Source organism: Pyrus communis, chromosome 2 (genome assembly GCF_041283825.1).
Source record: "Pyrus communis isolate YQ-2024b chromosome 2, ASM4128382v1, whole genome shotgun sequence".
In the NCBI taxonomy this organism is placed as follows: Eukaryota; Viridiplantae; Streptophyta; class Magnoliopsida; order Rosales; family Rosaceae; genus Pyrus; species Pyrus communis.
In genome coordinates, this window is record NC_142566.1 from 26,793,958 (window position 1) to 26,805,000 (window position 11,043).

General features: G+C 37.5%; 1 pseudogene across 1 annotated transcript; it reads left to right on the forward strand.

Moving 5' to 3' along the window:
- Positions 1–865: 865 nt before the first annotated feature.
- Positions 866–9,514, forward strand: LOC137748185 (TMV resistance protein N-like; annotated as a pseudogene). Its single transcript, XR_015953083.1, has 10 exons — positions 866–1,286; positions 1,368–2,509; positions 2,690–2,974; positions 3,095–3,936; positions 4,032–4,130; positions 5,217–5,507; positions 5,629–6,329; positions 7,547–7,551; positions 8,707–8,824; positions 8,960–9,514. The product of XR_015953083.1 is annotated as a TMV resistance protein N-like (transcript).
- Positions 9,515–11,043: the final 1,529 nt, after the last annotated feature.

Genomic DNA, 11,043 nt, shown 5'->3' on the forward strand with positions numbered 1-11,043 from the left:
ACCAATCAAATACTTCAAAACACAACAATATTTATTATATATTATATTAATCTATTAAAAAATTATTTAGTAAATTTGACATCTGATGTCAAATTTGATAGCCAAAGGCTTTGCCTTGAATTGACTCAGCGCCACGTAAGAAATTGAAGGCTCGGTTGGAGAGAGTTTATTGCCATTTTCTATTGTTGTATCTACGTGGTAGTTTTGACATATTCTTTTCTTTTTTTTTTATAAGAAAAAAATTTGACATATCCTTTAGATATGCTCTTATTGTTAGTTTTATAAAATAGCACATTAACAATAGTATATATTTCTAATGTGGCTAGTGGGTTCATTATAATATGAAAATATAGGTATAATTGTTGTCATTTATTGAGTAAGCAACTATCAACAATTTGAATTCAAAAGCCATAAAGCTAATATTTCTAAATTTGTAAGATAATGATGATTTCTAATGGAATTTCAAATACTAAATTCTGCTAAAATAAATAAATAAATCCGAATGTTCGATGTTTTTTGTTTGAAAATGGCAGTGTTTGTAAATTTTAGGAAAATAAAATATTTTTGTGTAATCTAAATGGCTTCTCATTTAGAGGGGTAGTTCAATCCAAAACTTTCAACGGACAAACATATGAGAAACGGCTTTATTACGGAGTCTACAAAAGTTGTTTTGAACAAGAATGCAATCATCTCACTAAGAAAATCTAGAAAAGTTGAATAGCCGTAGTCACGGCCAAGAATATTTTCGATAGTCTTTGTCTTTTTATGTTCCTTTCCTTCCTCAGTGCCAAGAATATTTTCGGTGTCTACCATTTTTTCAGTCTGTGATCTGAACCACCGCAGTGCAATAACGGTGGATACCCCCATGACAGCCCACGAAGGCCCCTCTTCATTCTCCTTCAAGTCAAAACTTTGGAATTACGACGTGTTCTTGAACTTTAGCGGCGAAGACACGCGCAAGGGCTTCACGAGCCACCTCCACTATGCAATCGAAGACAGGGGATACAAGGCTTATATGGATGAGGACGATCCAAAAAGTGGGGAAGAAATAAAAGAAGAACTCTACCAGGGAATCGAAGAGTCGAGGATATCTATCATTGTCTTCTCAAAGATGTATGCAGATTCGAGTTGGTATCTTGACGAGCTGGTGAAGATCATGGAGTGCAGATCCAAACTTGGGCGACATGTTTTGCCAATATTCTATCATGTTGATCCTTCACATGTCAGGAAGCAGAACGGAGATTTAGCTAAAAGCATTTCAGAATTACGTTCTTTCTGTAGTTCAAGTTAGTCATAATAACATACTAGCTAGTAGCTAGTTTGTGTGTGTGTCTATATATATGAAGGAAAGAAAATTGTTTATGTAGTGATAGTTCATTGAGTCCCACTAATGTTGACGAATTCAATTTTCAGGTGCGAAGCAAAGTTTATTAGAGAAATTGTTGACAAGAATATTACGGAATGGCTTCCGAGCACAAACGAACTAGATGTGGCCAAGTACCCAGTTGGAATCAATTCTTGCATTCAAGGTATTATCAGTAATCTTTCAAGTTGCGGATCAAATGTTCTCATGGTTGGAATTTGGGGGATGGGTGGATTGGGTAAAACAACAACTGCCAAAGCCATTTACAACCAAATTCATCATATGTTCAAATTCAAAAGTTTCCTTGCCGACGTTAGCAACACTACAAGTAAACACGGTCTGGTTTATTTGCAAAAAACACTAGTTTCTGACATCTTGAAAGAAAAGTCTGAAATAAGCAATGTTGATGGAGGTATCAGTCTGATTAAACAACAATTTCGACGTAGAAGGGTACTTGTCATCATGGACAACATAGATGAAGTGGAACAATTGAATGCAATAGCTGGAAATCATGATTGGTTTGGTCCAGAAAGTAGAATTATCATAACGACACGAGATGAACAGTTACTACACCAAGTTGGAGTGGACAAGATATATCAGCTTCATGAAATGAATGAAGAAGAAGCTCTGGAGCTCTTTAGTTGGCATGCCTTCAGTAATAGTTGGCCTAATTGAGAATATCTCGAACTCTCAAGAAAGATCGTTTCTTACTGTGGAGGTTTGCCACTAGCACTTGAAGTTTTAGGCTCTTTTTTTATTAAAAGAACCATAGCAGAATGAGAAAGTCAATTGGCAAAATTGAAAAGAACTCCTGAAGAAAAAATAATAAAACCACTAAGAATAAGCTTTGAAGGGCTAGATGATACACAGAAGGCTATATTCCTTGACATATCTTGTTTCTTTATTGGATGGGATAAGGACTATGTCACAAAAGTATTAGATGGATGTGAATTGTCTGCAACAATAGGAATCAATGTCCTTTGTCAACGATGCCTTGTAACTTTTGAACGCAACGAGTTGAATATGCATGATTTGCTTCGAGAAATGACCAGAGTAATCATTTCTGAAAAATTCGCTGACCACCCTGAAAAATGGAGCAGATTGTGGAACCCTCAAGTGGTAACCGAAGTATTGACAGATAAATCTGTAAGTACACTTCCAATAAAATTTTGTATTAATGCACCATACAAGAAAAACATTATACATTATACCACGTATGTCTATTATATATTAAACAACATTCCTGCGTAAATATATGTGGTTGTAAAAAGACCAAGGTACATGCAGACAATCCTTTTCTTACCCAATATGACGTCATGTTAACAGGGAACTGAAGAAGTTGAAGGACTTGCTCTACATTTATCAATACAAGATTTCGAAAGGTATGCGTTCAGTACAGAAGCATTTGCAAATATGAAGAAATTGAGATTGCTTCAACTCATCAACGTGCAGCTCATTGGAGAATATAAACATGTTACCATAAAGTTAATATGGTTGTGTTGGCGTGGATTCCCTTTGCAGTCCATACCAGGTGACTTTTTTAATCTAGAGAAACTGGTTTTTCTAGACATACAGGGTAGCCAATTGGTACAAGTTTGTAAGGTTTCCAAGGTACAATCTTTTACACATAATGATGTTCTGTTTCTATTTGTTTTTCAATTTCCTTCTCTTTCTCTATGAGATCTTTTTTTTGGATATTAATCTCAATTTTCTTTTGGTTTTCTGCAACAGTCGCTTCAGAAGTTGAAAATCATTGATCTCAGTTTTTCTTTTTCCTAATTAATTCACCCGACTTTTCACAACTCCTAAATCTTGGAGAGTTGATTTTGGAAGGCTGTGACAAATTGTCCGAGATTCACCCCTCCATTGGTCATCTTAAAAGACTTTCTTTGGTGAACTCTACAGGATGCAAAATGCTTAGTTCTCTTCCAAGAGATTTCTATAAGTCAAAATCTGTTGAGACTCTTCTTCTTAATGGATGTTTACAATTTAGAGAAGTGCATGAGGATATAGGGGAGATGATATCATTGAGAATACTTGAAGCAAATTATACAGCCATAAGAAAAGTACCACCTTCCATAGTAGGATTGAAGAATCTCACTCGTTTATCCCTAAAAGGTGTGAAAAGTATTCTGCCCTATTCGTTACGAGGATTAAAATCTTTAAGGGAATTAAATCTCTCACACTGCGAATTATCTGATGATGAAATCCCTAAGGATCTTGGAAGTCTAATTTCTTTACAAGATTTGCATCTTGAAGAGAATCATTTGCATATCCTATGCAGCCTTCGTGGTCTTTCAAAGCTTGAAACCTTGAGGTTAAATAATTGCTATAAACTTCGTACAATCTGTGATTTATCCACAAATTTGAAATTTTTGCATGCGCGTGGGTGCCCTTCATTGGTAAAAATGCTGGACTTTTCGAAAATGTCAAATATGAGAGAACTGGATGTTAGTGATTCACTCAAACTCCGTGAGGTTCCAGGCTTGGATGAATCATTAGACTCCATGACACTGATTGATATGAAAAAGTGCACCAAACTCACGGCTGATTTTACGAAGAACATCGTACGGGTATCTCTCTCTCTCATTGCCTTCCTATCGTGCACATGCACACACAAACGCACATGTACATGTATATACATATGACACTTGTATTGTGTATATAGGGATGGACTTCTTGGAGATTTGGTGGCATTTTCCTCCATGGGAATTATGTTCCTGATTGGTTTAAGTTTGTCAACAATGACAATAAACTCTTTAATCACGTAAAATATATGTGTAAACACGAAAAATTCCTGAAACAAGACACCAGAATTCGTGTACAAAATATATTTTTTGTATTTAATGATTTTGGGGTTACAATCTCTTTGTAATTTGATCCTCTGATTCTATCTTCGTAGGGTGTAGGTTTGCGGATGAGCTGTTGATCCAAAGGGCCGTCGGGGCTTGATCTAGGGATGAACAGTTGATGAACGGATCTTCGAGGGCTTTTGGGCTTGATCTTGAAGACTGGGTGTATGGATTTCTTCAAGGGCCTTTGGGCTTGATCTTGAAGGTTGATGGATGAGCGGATCTTCAAGGGCTTTTGGGCTTAATCTTGAAGGTTGATGGATGAGCGGATCTTCAAGGGCTTTTGGGCTTAACCTTGAAGAACGATTGGATGTGTGGATTTGTTGAGGTTGTTGATCCAAATGGCCGTTGGGGCTTGATCTTAGGATGAACGGATGATGAACGATGAACACTTTCTTCAAGGGGCCGTCGGGGCTTGATCTTGAGTCGGTGGAAGTTCTTCAAGGGCCGTTGGGGCTTGATCTTAGGATGAACGGATGATGAACGATGAACACTTTCTTCAAGGGGCCGTCGGGGCTTGATCTTGAGTCGGTGGAAGTTCTTCAAGGGCCGTTGGGGCTTGATCTTAAGAGGATTTGACGAAGAACGAAAAGTGTTTTCTTGATCCTTCGGGATTTGCTTGAGAGCTTTAGAGTTTCAAAGCTTCAAGGTTTTGGTGTGATGTAAATTTCCTTCTTTCTTTCTCTTCCTTTCTTTCTTCCTCCTTCTCCCCTTCCAAAATGAATGCTTTGGCCTCCTATTTATAGAATTCCAAAACTTGATTTTTGGATTTAAATAATCAGATGAAATAAATCATTTCTGCCAGATATTGACACGTGTCCTATTTGATGACCTTTCCAATTTATTTCGATTTTTCGTTGAGTCACACGCTACATGTAAAATTTATGTGACACGTAAGCGTTGAAATTTTAATTATTGGTTAACATTCATTTCACCGAAATTTCGATGTCTACAATATGCAGATAATCCTTTTCTTACCCAATATAACGTTTTGTTAACAGGGAATTGAAGAAGTTGAAGGACTTGGTCTACATTTGTCTATACAAGATTTCAATGGCAATGCGTTCAGGTTCAGTACAGAAGCATTTGGAAACATGGAGAAACTGAGATTGCTTGAGCTCAGCAACGTGCAGCTCTATGGAGGATACAAACATATTCCCAAAAACTTAATGTGATTGAGCTGGAGCGGATGCCAATTAAAGTCCATACCGGACGCCTTTTTAAATCAAGAGAAACTAGTTATTTTAGACATGCAGCGGAGCAGATTGGTACAAGTTTGGGAGGGTTACAAGGTACATTCAATTACACATGACGATATTCTGTTTCAATTTGTTTTTGGATTTTTTTCTCTCTTTTTTATGTGATCTTTTTTTTGGATATTAATTTCAATTTTCCATCGATTTTGTGCAACAGTCGCTTCAAAAGTTGAAAATCATTAATCTTAGTAAATCCTATCACTTAGAAAATCACCGGACTTTTCACAAGTCCCAAATCTTGAAGAATTGATATTGGAATACTGTAGGAGCTTGTCCCAGATTCACCCCTCCATTGGTCATCTTAAAAGACTTTCTTTGGTGAACCTTAACTGGTGTGATAAGCTTATTTCTCTTCCAAGGGATTTCTATAAATTGAAATCTGTTGAGACTCTTCTTCTTAAGGGATGTTCAAAATTTAGAGAAGTGCATGAGGATATAGGGGAGATGATATAACTGAGAACACTTGAAGCAGAGAATACAGCCATAAGAGAAGTACCACCTTCCATAGTAGGATTGAAGAATCTCACTCGTTTATATCTGAACGGTACTATGAGGGGTATTCAATTGCCCCATTCGTTACGAGAATTCGATCCCACATACGAAGCATTAGATGATGCAATTAAGGATCTTGGCAGTCTAATTTATTTACAACATTTGCGTCTTTTAGATAATGAGTTTCATAGCTTACCAAACCTCAGTGGTCTTTCAAAACTCGAAACATTGTGGTTAAATGGAAGCAGATATCTTCGTATGATCCCTGATTTACCAACAAATTTGAAAGTTTTGTTTGCCGATGATTGCTCTGCATTGGAAACAATGCCAGACTTTTCGGAAATGTCAAATATGAGAGAACTGGATGTAAGTAATGTTGAGAATCAATGTCAACCCAAAACAATAAGTAATCCACAACCCAATCTAAAGTCCAAGTCCATATCTAGTTTGATGATGTAATTGCTTACAATTGCAAAGTTAGGTAAGGTTGTGTGGAAAACAACATAATTAGGTGCAATTAATGTGTTTTGTGTGGTAGTTGGAAATCTTAGTTTAATTAAGTGTGTGGTGTAGCTTTCATTTGGTTTGCTATAAATACCCAAGTCCCCAAGCATTGTATATCATCCAAGGAAAAACAAAGCCTAGAGCTAAATAAGAAAAGCTTTGCTAATTAGTTTGTTTTGTGAGCTTTCTTTAAGAGTGTGCTCTATTTTCTTCTTCTTGGGATCATTAGAGTTATCTTGGATACTCTTCTTATTCAACAATTGGTATCAGAGCCAAGTCGGTCAGGGATCATTCTTGGTAGAGCATTGGTTGTAAAGTCTCTTGAAATTCCGAGTATCCTCTGTGGTTGCAGTTTTGACTGATCTTCCACATCAGAAAAGATTTCTTGAGATTATTGCTGGGGTTATCACAAACCTTGAGAGGAAGCTTCTTTGTGTCAAGAGTAGTGTATTACTCTGCACGGTAGTCACTCAAGCTTGTTCGGTGTAGTCAAAGTCTTGCCGATACGATGGGTGATCTTCAAGTTGTTGGAGGAATCAAGAAACTCAACAACCAAAACTATAACACGTGGGCAACGTGTATAGAGTCTTACCTTCAAGGTCAAGACTTGTGGGAGGTTGTCGGTGGTAGTGAAGTTACACAACCGGCAGCGGAAGATGCTAACGGCGTCTTGCGGAAGTGGAAAATTAAAGCAGGCAAATCAATGTTTGCCTTAAAGACCACAATAGAAGAAGAAATGATGGAGCACATTCGGGATGCTAAAACGCCAAAGGAAGCATGGGACACTTTTGTTACACTCTTTTCGAAGAGGAACGATACAAAATTGCAACTTCTCGAGAATGAGCTGCTATCGATGGTACAACGCGACATGACGATTGCCCAGTACTTTCACAAGGTGAAGTTGATATGCCGCGAAATTTCAGAATTAGATCCAACAGCTCCTATTGGGAAAACCAGGATGAAGAGAATAATTATCCATGGTTTGAGACCCGAATATCAAGGGTTCATTGCCGCTATACAAGGATGGCCGACACAACCATCGCTTGTTGAGTTTGAAAATTTGCTTGCAGATCAAGAAGCTATGGCCAAGCAAATGGGAGGAGTCTCACTGAAGAGTGAAGAGGAAGCGCTCTACACCAACAAAAGCAAAGGCACCTTCAAGCGGTACACTGGTAGTGGATCTAAAAAGGATGGAGAAAAGGTGCAAAGTCACCAAGGAAATGGAGGCTCTCGTTCTGGCGGAGCTTGGAAGAATCGCGGTAATAGTAAAAAGTTTAGTGGCAAATGTTACAACTGCGGGAAGATAGGCCACATGGCGAAAGATTGTTGGACCAAGAAAGAGCCTGTTGAAAGTAATACTGCTACTTCCAGTTCGAAGGAGAATAGTGAAGATGGCTGGGATGCTGAAGCATTATTCGCTACGGAGGAAGAAGAAGAATTAGCCCTCACGGTAACAACACCAGAACGCATTGACTACAAAAATGATTGTCAACCACTGAAGCAGAGTATATAGCAGCAGCAATGGCAGCTCAAGAGAATGCATGGCTAATACAGTTGATGAGTGATCTACATCAACCAGTAGATTATCCAGTACCATTGTACTGTGATAACCAATCGGCAATTCGTTTGGCGGAAAATCCAGTCTTTCATGCAAGAACTAAGCATGTGGAGGTACATTACCACTTTATCAGAGAAAAGGTTCTACAAGAAGAGATTGAGATGAGACAGGTCAAGACGAATGATCAAGTTGCGGACTTGTTCACAAAAAGTTTGAGTACAGGCAAGCTCGAAATTTTTCGCTGTTTACTCAGCACAGTGCAAAGAATGAGAGCTGACATTGAGGGGGAGTGTTGAGAATCAATGTCAACCCAAAACAATAAGTAATCCACAACCCAATCTAAAGCCCAAGTCCATATCTAGTTTGATGATGTAATTGCTTACAATTGCAAAGTTAGGTAAGGTTGTGTGGAAAACAACATAATTAGGTGCAATTAATGTGTTTTGTGTGGTAGTTGGAAATCTTAGTTTAATTAAGTGTGTGGTGTAGCTTTCATTTGGTTTGCTATAAATACCCAAGTCCTCAAGCATTGTATATCATCCAAGGAAAAACAAAGCCTAGAGCTAAATAAGAAAAGCTTTGCTAATTAGTTTGTTTTGTGAGCTTTCTTTAAGAGTGTGCTCTATTTTCTTCTTCTTGGGATCATTAGAGTTATCTTGGATACTCTTCTTATTCAACAAGTAATTCAGCCAAACTCATTGAGGTTCCAGGCTTGGATAAGTCATTATACTCTATGACGTGGATTGATATGCATGGCTGCCCCAATCTCACAACTGATTTTAGGAAGAATATCCTACAGGTATCTCTCTCTCTCTCTCTCTCTCTCATTGCCTTCCTATCATGCACATGCACACACAAACGCACATGTACATGTGTATATATATATATATATATATATATATATGACACTTGTGCAATTGTATTGTATATGTAGGGATGGACTTCTTGCGGATTTGGTGGCATTTTCCTCCATGGGAATTATGTTCCTAATTGGTTTGAGTTTGTCAACGAGGGCACCAAAATTAGTTTTGATATTCCCTTAAGTGATGGTCATAATTTTGAAGGGTTGACTGTGTTCTGCTCATATAGCTCATGCAAAGGAACTGATGATCCTGTGTGTCTTGCCATTGCTGTTATAAAGAATACCAAGTGTATTCGGTTGCAAGCCTACATGGTCAAAGAAGATCGGAATAGAATATCCTACAAACCTAAATCCCATCATATTTGGCAGGGACAATTATCGAACGATAAGCTCAATTTGCAAGGCGGGGACAGAGTTGAAGTTGGTATAATTTTTTTTAATGCAAGAGTGAATAGAATAGGGGTTAATCTAGTATGGGACAAACCTATGAAGGAAAACATGCATGATTTGGACAAAGCTGGCTATGCTTTTATCAACATCCAGCTCGGTTCTGTTGTGAGGCACAATCAAGGTGGTGATGCATCATCATTATCATGCTCGTCATCACGCTCATCATCACGTATCTAAGCCAGATCACAGTCAGTTCGTCAAATGTCTCTTTTGTTTTTCGCTTTCTCGGTTCGATAATGAAGGCAAGTACACATTTCATACTTATTTCAGATTCATATGATTTTTTAAATTAGTTGTTTACAATTTTGAAGATATATTGCATATAGAAACATTTCAACAAGCCATATAAGACATTCATCCAAATATTTGACAAATGCTACTCGAATTCGCACAAATTCCTGCCCTGCTCCCACCACATATTCTAGGAATTTACTTTTAAGGTTAGAAAATCAATGATAGCCTCAAGATGCCAGTCAATATTTAGTTTCTACTACCTTTCCATTAATCTTGACTTGCCCTTAGGGACAGAGTCAGAAATTTCTTCTAGTGGGGGCAACCGAAAACAACTAAGAAAACCTTATTATAGTATGGTTATATGCAATATGATATTAAGGATGATTTCAAATGATGATTTCAAATTATATGCAATATGACGCACATACTGCTTCCTTACGTATAGTAGCTTTACCTTCCAAATGGAGCTGCCAAACAAAAAGTAGGACAAACAAAGGATGTTCAGTTAACTCAAAACGTGACCTTTATGTATGCACCAGTTTTGCCCGAATCACTTAGGAAAGGGGCAATAGAGAGACACATAAAACTTCTTGTGAAATTCATATTGAGTTTCATGAAAAAGTAGTTATATCTAGAGCATAATGGCGTTCCACATAATAATTGTCAAAAATGGAAAAAGGGAAAAAATTTGAACTGAAAGCATCATCTGTCTAGATTAAGTCACACCCAAATCTGTTCTATGATGAGGCATGATCAAGGCGGTTATACATCTTCATCATCAGGCTCATACTCATCGTCACATATCTGAGTTCTTGGACTATAGATCATGTTGGGGGAAACTTAGAGTACACAACTCTAGCACAAGTGTTGGAGAGACAATACAAGTAAACAAATTACTTGTATTACACAAACAAATATTACAACACTCTCAAAGGACACTCTTAGAAGCATGACACTCACTTACTTTCTAGAGACAAACTCTAGAGCACTCACACTCTTACAAGACTACTTACAAGGCTTCCCACTCTCTTACTTAGCTCTTCTTAATTGATTGGTTGCTTGTTGATTTGTTGATACAAATGGTGTGGATGTCTTCTCCTTTTATAGGCATGGATGGAACCTTGGAGAAGCATGGACACACCATGCTAGAGATATCTAGATAATTCCACTAACTTCCTAAGCTAGAATTATCTACACTAATCTTGCATGTTGGTGGAAACCTCACCATTCTTCTAGACTCTTCCACCAACTTAAGAAACAACATTCTAGTCATTTCTACAAAGTACTACTTTAACTTGGATAATCTAGCTAACCAACCTTAGTGAATGTTCTAGAATTCTTTATTCTAGATTTGTGTAGGTCCTTTAATGAGATGGGGTTGATTTCTTTAACAGATCACCGCCAGCTTCATTGTCAACGAGTCGATATTTCATAGTACTTTCAAACTCTTACGATTTTTCTAGTAATTGTTT